At 43.9% G+C, this 12406-nt stretch overlaps 2 non-coding genes across 2 annotated transcripts; both read right to left on the reverse strand.

Annotated features, from left to right (window-relative positions):
• Positions 1-3738: 3738 nt before the first annotated feature.
• Positions 3739-3956, reverse strand: LOC138286002 (small nucleolar RNA U3). Its single transcript, XR_011201701.1, has one exon. It is a non-coding gene; the product is annotated as a small nucleolar RNA U3 (small nucleolar RNA).
• Positions 3957-8078: 4122 nt separating this feature from the next.
• LOC138286172 (small nucleolar RNA U3) lies at positions 8079-8296 on the reverse strand. The gene has a single exon (XR_011201862.1). It is a non-coding gene; the product is annotated as a small nucleolar RNA U3 (small nucleolar RNA).
• Positions 8297-12406: the final 4110 nt, after the last annotated feature.

Raw genomic sequence — 12406 nt, forward strand, 5'->3', positions numbered from 1 at the left:
TCGTTTACCGCAACAAACACATTTTAACTTGTTTAAAAAGTAAGAGAAACAGTTGGTAAACTCACAAAAAAGACAATCTACCGTTACTTCCAGAGCTTTCGGCACTGCACTAAATGACAATTATTACCATTTCAAGATGGCTACGCATTATCAGACTGCACGAAGTGGGTGAATTTTACTGGAGATCGGACAGAATCACCAGAGCGCTTACTCTGTTCAAGTAAAGCAGCACACACTTGCCCTCTGAGTTCACATCATACTGTGCTGAAAGTGTAGGTGGTGAAAACACTGGGAATTATTCTTGTTCACAGCCTTCATTTTGAAGCTCAAGCCAAGACATGGATTTCTCTGGTAGTTTCATCCTCAGATATCTTGGTGAGATGTTCAACTTCCTGACGCAAATCGATTTACATGTTAAGAGGCAGAGCATTAATTAGCACTCATTTGGACTACTGCAATGCCTTACACAAGGGAAAATGGGGAAAACTTGAAACAAAACGGCAGGTTCCACAGGATTTTGCAGGAAGACAGTTTTCAATCAGAATATTTGGTTCAGATTATGACCTTTCAATGTGCCAAAAGCGTGATACTGATTGCTAGTGAATGAGAAACGACCTGGTAGGTTTGCAAGTATGGAAACAAACGGTGTAGCAAGCAACCTACCTTTACATTTTGAAAAGTTGCACCACAGATCAAATGTATGGCAATGTCTTCAATCAGTCTCCCCAAACAAAGTAACTCTCCCCCAGTTCATGTGTAAGACCCTTACAAGGCGATGGCATTCCGCAGGAACCACGGGTTACAACGGAACCTACCACTTTCAGATGAGCTCTGAATACCTGGACATCAAAGAAAGCCTTCACATCAGCAACACCTTGTCCTACCAGCCGCTTTGAACATATGCAGCTTTTCCAGGCCCCATGACTTTTAGGCATCTCTGTATTATAGAAGTATCCAAAACACGGTTTATTTTTCTTGTACAGAAGATTCCGTTCACCGGGGAGTGAATCCTTGTCGGGACAATTTTGATCCTAGTATTCTTCAGAATAGGAACCGAACATTTCAGTGAATGTATCCGTCATCCAGCCCTTCCTCAAATGAAGAAAGGAACAGCCATCAACAAAAGACAGTTGTTTCATAAATACAACTCTGCCCTTCCTTTCCAGATCAGGGCTTTTCTGCAACAACTCTCTGACACTTACAAACACTGGGGCAGATTTACGACATTTTGGCGCAGGGCAGCACAGCAAGTCACATTGCTGTGCCCTGTGTCAAAGAAAACGGGCAATAATGTGTTATATGTATGCAATACTGTCCTTTTCCACTGCGCTGGAGCCATTTTGACTGCCTAGAGCCAGCGCCGGCAACCTTGCACCATGGTGCAAGGTTGTCTGCGTTGTAGGCAAAATTGTTTTTGTGAAGGAAGAGGCACCTTCCTACACAAAAACAATCTTGGGAGGCTTTTCCCTTTTCCTATGCGTGCTGCAAAACGCAGCACACATAGAAAGGGGAAACAACAAAGAGAAATAAAGATATTTCTCCTCACTGACCCTCCCCTGGGGAGGGGTAAGGTGTTGGTGCATTCCCAGATTTACATGGCTCTGTAAATTTGGGGATGCGTCTAACAACATGGGTGTTGCGTTGGAACACACACTGCAAAGCCCTTGGATCGCCTCCCTAATGCAGAGTAAGCCAGCGCACCGCTTTACAATGCCTTGCCTTAATCACTATCTACGGGACTATTCAAAGCCACGCCAAGTGGCTTTGCGTGATCTCCTAGATATGGTTAAAGGTCTGACCGCTGTTGCGTCACTAGAAGTCACGCAACTGCAGTGCAAGCCTCTCTTAAATATGCCCCACTAGTTCCAGTTTCTTTCTTCAGAAACTTTTTATAACGCTATGCCACTCTGTTCCAATGGCACAGGAAGATGTCACAACAGCATTTTTGCTGCCATCTGGCTTAGCTCTCAGATGGTAAGTGATACAGACTTTAAAAACTGCTGCTGTGGTCTATGCCGCTAACTAAAGTATTGCTTCAGCACGACAGGCTCAAGTTGAAGGCGAAAAACAGTCCACATCCCCTCTTCCAGCAGGCTAGAGGGTACCACAATTTAGTCTTACTTTGTTTTTTGTTTTTATATTTACTTATCTATTTATTTCATTATTTTAAAAAAGGACATTGCTGGGAAGGCAGTCGGGCTACGCTCCTGGCTCCTATAAAGCCAAGATTAGGCAAAGTTTTGAAGCACTCAACTGGCCTGCCGCCAGAGCGGAACCTTCTCCAATTCACGCTCTGCCGCCAACCCACCCACCTCGTTTCCCCGGCATTGGGGCATGTTTGAACTCCAAAATGGCGGCCTCCGGGGTTCCACACATTGCAGCTTTACCATTTTCAAGGTACAGGGATTATTCTACTGTTTAAAAGCTGCTGGCATTCCGATTTTCTTCATGAGGCTATCAATCTTGCAGTGTTCTAATATAGCATACGAGAACATTATTAGGGGCCCAAAGGGATCATTAAACGTCTTCTGTTGAGAGTTATTGACAAAAGCGAGGGGACAGGGCATTTAACTAATGTGACAGCAGAGGAACGACGCCTATGCTGACAGCTCAACATTTCGTTCAATGAGGTAAGAATGCTTTAAATTAAACAGGAAAGCCAACAAAACGACATTTGCTAGAATATTAGACCAGATGGCTTATTCCAACCATTATTTGATTGTTGCAACTTCACTGTCCCCAATGAATCTTAAAAAATTCCAATGTCCTAAGACATCTAGCCCTTGATGTACTAGAGGTTGTGCGAGCGTTCCTGGGAAGCTGAATGATTTTCTGCTGCGCCTACAGGCTTTTATGGTAAGTAATCAGATGCAATCCTTTACGCTTACGTTACTTTGTGCTATGCGAGTCCCCGTGCAACACCTTAGCAAATGCCCAAGACGGCGTTCTTTGTCCTCATCGGTCTAAGATCCTCAACAGCCTTATACATTTTAGGACCTGTGACCAGGGTGTTACTCTTGGTTTTAGTCTAAAAAGACTAACTAGCATTAGAAAGCCCCTTTTCCCCACGTCAATTCGACAGGGCGATAAGCCACTGAGCGGCACTAATTGTGTGGAAGATGTCTAAACTCTAAAAATAGATCAAACATAGAGGCCCAGATTTATGAAACTCTTGCGTTATCACAGCGTAAGGCAACACCAGGGCATCAGTGAGGTTTACTAAACCACGCAAGGCCACCTTGCGTGGCATTGCATGTCTTAATAAATCTAGAGTAACCCATGGCAGCGCAAGTCGCTGCCTTGCGTTACTGTTTGCCGGGAAGGCGTTCCATGGGTAGGGAGTGGGTGATCTTAGGCATCCACCCATGCTCTTTCATGCATTCCCAGATTTACTAAGAGTAGTAAACCTGGGAACGCGTACGCCTTCCCAACTGAGGAGCAACAAGGAGAAATATCTTTGTTTCTCTACGTTTTATCCTCAAGTTGTCCTGCTGAGTTGCGTAAGAGGTGAGTAAATCTTCCCCTTCCCCGGGTCCATTTGAAAAGACCCTCCTTACTTAAATGTACCAAATTACGATTAGAAAGACCGTTTGAAAAGCTCAGTTTATAAAAGAAAGCCCCAAAAAAGCCCAAAAGAGGTGATTGCAAATACAAGTCAAGTGAGAATCTGGCAACCATCAAATATCCAAGAAAAGAAGTTTAAAATGCTGTACTCTCTTAAACTGAAACAAGAAGCTAACCACTCAGTTTGTGTTTCCTTCCTCCAGTTCTTCGTAAAAGAAGAGAGGAACGTTCATCAATAGCAGACAGCAGCTGCACAAATGCAACACTGTCCACTGGCTTCGCGCTCAGAAGAAAACACTACAACTCTTCCTCGTGGTTAGCGAAGACCAGACACTTTCGAACACATTTCCTCAGTTAAAAACTATAGAAATGATCCCTGAAAGTATAGTCTTGCCTGAACCACTTCCAGCTCACACAGACAGAAAAAGTGGAAACCCTTCTTACCTACAGTAAGCACCTGTTGGGCATCAAGTCAAAAAACATATAAATATATAGATAAGACCACAAAAAATGCATTCAGCAGATGCGCGTGCATTTCTGTGCAAGAAAGAGTTCTCCCTAGAACTCGGGTGACACAATGCTTTAAAAATGTGCATATCAGAAATCAGCCACCAATCAAATTCAGCCTGCCTTTTCCCGGCCCTGTCTCACACACAGACACACACACACACACAGGTTACCTGTTGGCTGCTCCTGAAACAGACAGAGGACTACAGTATGAAAGTTAAAGTTCAAACAGGTAAAGAAACGGCAGCCATACTTTCCTTTCCTGCTCTCGTTTACCGCAACAAACACATTTTAACTTGTTTAAAAAGTAAGAGAAACAGTTGGTAAACTCACAAAAAAGACAGTCTACCGTTACTTCCAGAGCTTTCGGCACTGCACTAAATGACAATTATTACCATTTCAAGATGGCTACGCATTATCAGACTGCACGAAGTGGGTGCATTTTACTGGAGATCGGACAGAATCACCAGAGCGCTTACTCTGTTCAAGTAAAGCAGCACACACTTGCCCTCTGAGTTCACATCATACTGTGCTGAAAGTGTAGGTGGTGAAAACACTGGGAATTATTCTTGTTCACAGCCTTCATTTTGAAGCTCAAGCCAAGACATGGATTTCTCTGGTAGTTTCATCCTCAGATATCTTGGTGAGATGTTCAACTTCCTGACGCAAATCGATTTACATGTTAAGAGGCAGAGCATTAATTAGCACTCATTTGGACTACTGCAATGCCTTACACAAGGGAAAATGGGGAAAACTTGAAACAAAACGGCAGGTTCCACAGGATTTTGCAGGAAGACAGTTTTCAATCAGAATATTTGGTTCAGATTATGACCTTTCAATGTGCCGAAAGCGTGATACTGATTGCTAGTGAATGAGAAACGACCTGGTAGGTTTGCAAGTATGGAAACAAAAGGTGTAGCAAGCAACCTACCTTTACATTTTGAAAAGTTGCACCACAGATCAAATGTATGGCAATGTCTTCAATCAGTCTCCCCAAACAAAGTAACTCTCCCCCAGTTCACGTGTAAGACCCTTACAAGGCGATGGCATTCCGCAGGAACCACGGGTTACAACGGAACCTACCACTTTCAGATGAGCTCTGAATACCTGGACATCAAAGAAAGCCTTCACATCAGCAACACCTTGTCCTACCAGCCGCTTTGAACATATGCAGCTTTTCCAGGCCCCATGACTTTTAGGCATCTCTGTATTATAGAAGTATCCAAAACACGGTTTATTTTTCTTGTACAGAAGATTCCGTTCACCGGGGAGTGAATCCTTGTCGGGACAATTTTGATCCTAGTATTCTTCAGAATAGGAACCGAACATTTCAGTGAATGTATCCGTCATCCAGCCCTTCCTCAAATGAAGAAAGGAACAGCCATCAACAAAAGACAGTTGTTTCATAAATACAACTCTGCCCTTCCTTTCCAGATCAGGGCTTTTCTGCAACAACTCTCTGACACTTACAAACACTGGGGCAGATTTACGACATTTTGGCGCAGGGCAGCACAGCAAGTCACATTGCTGTGCCCTGTGTCAAAGAAAACGGGCAATAATGTGTTATATGTATGCAATACTGTCCTTTTCCACTGCGCTGGAGCCATTTTGACTGCCTAGAGCCAGCGCCGGCAACCTTGCACCATGGTGCAAGGTTGTCTGCGTTGTAGGCAAAATTGTTTTTGTGAAGGAAGAGGCACCTTCCTACACAAAAACAATCTTGGGAGGCTTTTCCCTTTTCCTATGCGTGCTGCAAAACGCAGCACACATAGAAAGGGGAAACAACAAAGAGAAATAAAGATATTTCTCCTCACTGACCCTCCCCTGGGGAGGGGTAAGGTGTTGGTGCATTCCCAGATTTACATGGCTCTGTAAATTTGGGGATGCGTCTAACAACATGGGTGTTGCGTTGGAACACACACTGCAAAGCCCTTGGATCGCCTCCCTAATGCAGAGTAAGCCAGCGCACCGCTTTACAATGCCTTGCCTTAATCACTATCTACGGGACTATTCAAAGCCACGCCAAGTGGCTTTGCGTGATCTCCTAGATATGGTTAAAAGGTCTGACCGCTGTTGCGTCACTAGAAGTCACGCAACTGCAGTGCAAGCCTCTCTTAAATATGCCCCACTAGTTCCAGTTTCTTTCTTCAGAAACTTTTTATAACGCTATGCCACTCTGTTCCAGTGGCACAGGAAGATGTCACAACAGCATTTTTGCTGCCATCTGGCTTAGCTCTCAGATGGTAAGTGATACAGACTTTAAAAACTGCTGCTGTGGTCTATGCCGCTAACTAAAGTATTGCTTCAGCACGACAGGCTCAAGTTGAAGGCGAAAAACAGTCCACATCCCCTCTTCCAGCAGGCTAGAGGGTACCACAATTTAGTCTTACTTTGTTTTTTGTTTTTATATTTACTTATCTATTTATTTCATTATTTTAAAAAAGGACATTGCTGGGAAGGCAGTCGGGCTACGCTCCTGGCTCCTATAAAGCCAAGATTAGGCAAAGTTTTGAAGCACTCAACTGGCCTGCCGCCAGAGCGGAACCTTCTCCAATTCACGCTCTGCCGCCAACCCACCCACCTCGTTTCCCCGGCATTGGGGCATGTTTGAACTCCAAAATGGCGGCCTCCAGGGTTCCACACATTGCAGCTTTACCATTTTCAAGGTACAGGGATTATTCTACTGTTTAAAAGCTGCTGGCATTCCGATTTTCTTCATGAGGCTATCAATCTTGCAGTGTTCTAATATAGCATACGAGAACATTATTAGGGGCCCAAAGGGATCATTAAACGTCTTCTGTTGAGAGTTATTGACAAAAGCGAGGGGACAGGGCATTTAACTAATGTGACAGCAGAGGAACGACGCCTATGCTGACAGCTCAACATTTCGTTCAATGAGGTAAGAATGCTTTAAATTAAACAGGAAAGCCAAAAAAACGACATTTGCTAGAATATTAGACCAGATGGCTTATTCCAACCATTATTTGATTGTTGCAACTTCACTGTCCCCAATGAATCTTAAAAAATTCCAATGTCCTAAGACATCTAGCCCTTGATGTACTAGAGGTTGTGCGAGCGTTCCTGGGAAGCTGAATGATTTTCTGCTGCGCCTACAGGCTTTTATGGTAAGTAATCAGATGCAATCCTTTACGCTTACGTTACTTTGTGCTATGCGAGTCCCCGTGCAACACCTTAGCAAATGCCCAAGACGGCGTTCTTTGTCCTCATCGGTCTAAGATCCTCAACAGCCTTATACATTTTAGGACCTGTGACCAGGGTGTTACTCTTGGTTTTAGTCTAAAAAGACTAACTAGCATTAGAAAGCCCCTTTTCCCCACGTCAATTCGACAGGGCGATAAGCCACTGAGCGGCACTAATTGTGTGGAAGATGTCTAAACTCTAAAAATAGATCAAACATAGAGGCCCAGATTTATGAAACGCTTGCGTTATCACAGCGTAAGGCAACACCAGGGCATCAGTGAGGTTTACTAAACCACGCAAGGCCACCTTGCGTGGCATTGCATGTCTTAATAAATCTAGAGTAACCCATGGCAGCGCAAGTCGCTGCCTTGCGTTACTGTTTGCCGGGAAGGCGTTCCATGGGTAGGGAGTGGGTGATCTTAGGCATCCACCCATGCTCTTTCATGCATTCCCAGATTTACTAAGAGTAGTAAACCTGGGAACGCGTACGCCTTCCCAACTGAGGAGCAACAAGGAGAAATATCTTTGTTTCTCTACGTTTTATCCTCAAGTTGTCCTGCTGAGTTGCGTAAGAGGTGAGTAAATCTTCCCCTTCCCCGTGTCCATTTGAAAAGACCCTCCTTACTTAAATGTACCAAATTACGATTAGAAAAACCGTTTGAAAAGCTCAGTTTATAAAAGAAAGCCCCAAAAAAGCCCAAAAGAGGTGATTGCAAATACAAGTCAAGTGAGAATCTGGCAACCATCAAATATCCAAGAAAAGAAGTTTAAAATGCTGTACTCTCTTAAACTGAAACAAGAAGCTAACCACTCAGTTTGTGTTTCCTTCCTCCAGTTCTTCGTAAAAGAAAAGAGGAACGTTCATCAATAGCAGACAGCAGCTGTACAAATGCAACACTGTCCACTGGCTTCGCGCTCAGAAGAAAACACTACAACTCTTCCTCGTGGTTAGCGAAGACCAGACACTTTCGAACACATTTCCTCAGTTAAAAACTATAGAAATGATCCCTGAAAGTATAGTCTTGCCTGAACCACTTCCAGCTCACACAGACAGAAAAAGTGGAAACCCTTCTTACCTACAGTAAGCACCTGTTGGGCATCAAGTCAAAAAACATATAAATATATAGATAAGACCACAAAATAGCATTCAGCAGATGTGCGTGCATTTCTGTGCAAGAAAGAGTTCTCCCTAGAACTCGGGTGACACAATGCTTTAAAAATTTGCATATCAGAAATCAGCCACCAATCAAATTCAGCCTGCCTTTTCCCGGCCCTGTCTCACACACAGACACACACACACACACACAGGTTACCTGTTGGCTGCTCCTGAAACAGACAGAGGACTACAGTATGAAAGTTAAAGTTCAAACAGGTAAAGAAACGGCAGCCATACTTTCCTTTCCTGCTCTCGTTTACCGCAACAAACACATTTTAACTTGTTTAAAAAGTAAGAGAAACAGTTGGTAAACTCACAAAAAAGACAGTCTACCGTTACTTCCAGAGCTTTCGGCACTGCACTAAATGACAATTATTACCATTTCAAGATGGCTACGCATTATCAGACTGCACGAAGTGGGTGCATTTTACTGGAGATCGGACAGAATCACCAGAGCGCTTACTCTGTTCAAGTAAAGCAGCACACACTTGCCCTCTGAGTTCACATCATACTGTGCTGAAAGTGTAGGTGGTGAAAACACTGGGAATTATTCTTGTTCACAGCCTTCATTTTGAAGCTCAAGCCAAGACATGGATTTCTCTGGTAGTTTCATCCTCAGATATCTTGGTGAGATGTTCAACTTCCTGACGCAAATCGATTTACATGTTAAGAGGCAGAGCATTAATTAGCACTCATTTGGACTACTGCAATGCCTTACACAAGGGAAAATGGGGAAAACTTGAAACAAAACGGCAGGTTCCACAGGATTTTGCAGGAAGACAGTTTTCAATCAGAATATTTGGTTCAGATTATGACCTTTCAATGTGCCGAAAGCGTGATACTGATTGCTAGTGAATGAGAAACGACCTGGTAGGTTTGCAAGTATGGAAACAAAAGGTGTAGCAAGCAACCTACCTTTACATTTTGAAAAGTTGCACCACAGATCAAATGTATGGCAATGTCTTCAATCAGTCTCCCCAAACAAAGTAACTCTCCCCCAGTTCACGTGTAAGACCCTTACAAGGCGATGGCATTCCGCAGGAACCACGGGTTACAACGGAACCTACCACTTTCAGATGAGCTCTGAATACCTGGACATCAAAGAAAGCCTTCACATCAGCAACACCTTGTCCTACCAGCCGCTTTGAACATATGCAGCTTTTCCAGGCCCCATGACTTTTAGGCATCTCTGTATTATAGAAGTATCCAAAACACGGTTTATTTTTCTTGTACAGAAGATTCCGTTCACCGGGGAGTGAATCCTTGTCGGGACAATTTTGATCCTAGTATTCTTCAGAATAGGAACCGAACATTTCAGTGAATGTATCCGTCATCCAGCCCTTCCTCAAATGAAGAAAGGAACAGCCATCAACAAAAGACAGTTGTTTCATAAATACAACTCTGCCCTTCCTTTCCAGATCAGGGCTTTTCTGCAACAACTCTCTGACACTTACAAACACTGGGGCAGATTTACGACATTTTGGCGCAGGGCAGCACAGCAAGTCACATTGCTGTGCCCTGTGTCAAAGAAAACGGGCAATAATGTGTTATATGTATGCAATACTGTCCTTTTCCACTGCGCTGGAGCCATTTTGACTGCCTAGAGCCAGCGCCGGCAACCTTGCACCATGGTGCAAGGTTGTCTGCGTTGTAGGCAAAATTGTTTTTGTGAAGGAAGAGGCACCTTCCTACACAAAAACAATCTTGGGAGGCTTTTCCCTTTTCCTATGCGTGCTGCAAAACGCAGCACACATAGAAAGGGGAAACAACAAAGAGAAATAAAGATATTTCTCCTCACTGACCCTCCCCTGGGGAGGGGTAAGGTGTTGGTGCATTCCCAGATTTACATGGCTCTGTAAATTTGGGGATGCGTCTAACAACATGGGTGTTGCGTTGGAACACACACTGCAAAGCCCTTGGATCGCCTCCCTAATGCAGAGTAAGCCAGCGCACCGCTTTACAATGCCTTGCCTTAATCACTATCTACGGGACTATTCAAAGCCACGCCAAGTGGCTTTGCGTGATCTCCTAGATATGGTTAAAAGGTCTGACCGCTGTTGCGTCACTAGAAGTCACGCAACTGCAGTGCAAGCCTCTCTTAAATATGCCCCACTAGTTCCAGTTTCTTTCTTCAGAAACTTTTTATAACGCTATGCCACTCTGTTCCAGTGGCACAGGAAGATGTCACAACAGCATTTTTGCTGCCATCTGGCTTAGCTCTCAGATGGTAAGTGATACAGACTTTAAAAACTGCTGCTGTGGTCTATGCCGCTAACTAAAGTATTGCTTCAGCACGACAGGCTCAAGTTGAAGGCGAAAAACAGTCCACATCCCCTCTTCCAGCAGGCTAGAGGGTACCACAATTTAGTCTTACTTTGTTTTTTGTTTTTATATTTACTTATCTATTTATTTCATTATTTTAAAAAAGGACATTGCTGGGAAGGCAGTCGGGCTACGCTCCTGGCTCCTATAAAGCCAAGATTAGGCAAAGTTTTGAAGCACTCAACTGGCCTGCCGCCAGAGCGGAACCTTCTCCAATTCACGCTCTGCCGCCAACCCACCCACCTCGTTTCCCCGGCATTGGGGCATGTTTGAACTCCAAAATGGCGGCCTCCAGGGTTCCACACATTGCAGCTTTACCATTTTCAAGGTACAGGGATTATTCTACTGTTTAAAAGCTGCTGGCATTCCGATTTTCTTCATGAGGCTATCAATCTTGCAGTGTTCTAATATAGCATACGAGAACATTATTAGGGGCCCAAAGGGATCATTAAACGTCTTCTGTTGAGAGTTATTGACAAAAGCGAGGGGACAGGGCATTTAACTAATGTGACAGCAGAGGAACGACGCCTATGCTGACAGCTCAACATTTCGTTCAATGAGGTAAGAATGCTTTAAATTAAACAGGAAAGCCAAAAAAACGACATTTGCTAGAATATTAGACCAGATGGCTTATTCCAACCATTATTTGATTGTTGCAACTTCACTGTCCCCAATGAATCTTAAAAAATTCCAATGTCCTAAGACATCTAGCCCTTGATGTACTAGAGGTTGTGCGAGCGTTCCTGGGAAGCTGAATGATTTTCTGCTGCGCCTACAGGCTTTTATGGTAAGTAATCAGATGCAATCCTTTACGCTTACGTTACTTTGTGCTATGCGAGTCCCCGTGCAACACCTTAGCAAATGCCCAAGACGGCGTTCTTTGTCCTCATCGGTCTAAGATCCTCAACAGCCTTATACATTTTAGGACCTGTGACCAGGGTGTTACTCTTGGTTTTAGTCTAAAAAGACTAACTAGCATTAGAAAGCCCCTTTTCCCCACGTCAATTCGACAGGGCGATAAGCCACTGAGCGGCACTAATTGTGTGGAAGATGTCTAAACTCTAAAAATAGATCAAACATAGAGGCCCAGATTTATGAAACGCTTGCGTTATCACAGCGTAAGGCAACACCAGGGCATCAGTGAGGTTTACTAAACCACGCAAGGCCACCTTGCGTGGCATTGCATGTCTTAATAAATCTAGAGTAACCCATGGCAGCGCAAGTCGCTGCCTTGCGTTACTGTTTGCCGGGAAGGCGTTCCATGGGTAGGGAGTGGGTGATCTTAGGCATCCACCCATGCTCTTTCATGCATTCCCAGATTTACTAAGAGTAGTAAACCTGGGAACGCGTACGCCTTCCCAACTGAGGAGCAACAAGGAGAAATATCTTTGTTTCTCTACGTTTTATCCTCAAGTTGTCCTGCTGAGTTGCGTAAGAGGTGAGTAAATCTTCCCCTTCCCCGTGTCCATTTGAAAAGACCCTCCTTACTTAAATGTACCAAATTACGATTAGAAAGACCGTTTGAAAAGCTCAGTTTATAAAAGAAAGCCCCAAAAAAGCCCAAAAGAGGTGATTGCAAATACAAGTCAAGTGAGAATCTGGCAACCATCAAATATCCAAGAAAAGAAGTTTAAAATGCTGTACTCTCTTAAACTG

Source organism: Pleurodeles waltl, chromosome 3_1, assembly GCF_031143425.1.
Source record: "Pleurodeles waltl isolate 20211129_DDA chromosome 3_1, aPleWal1.hap1.20221129, whole genome shotgun sequence".
Lineage (NCBI taxonomy): Eukaryota > Metazoa > Chordata > Amphibia > Caudata > Salamandridae > Pleurodeles > Pleurodeles waltl.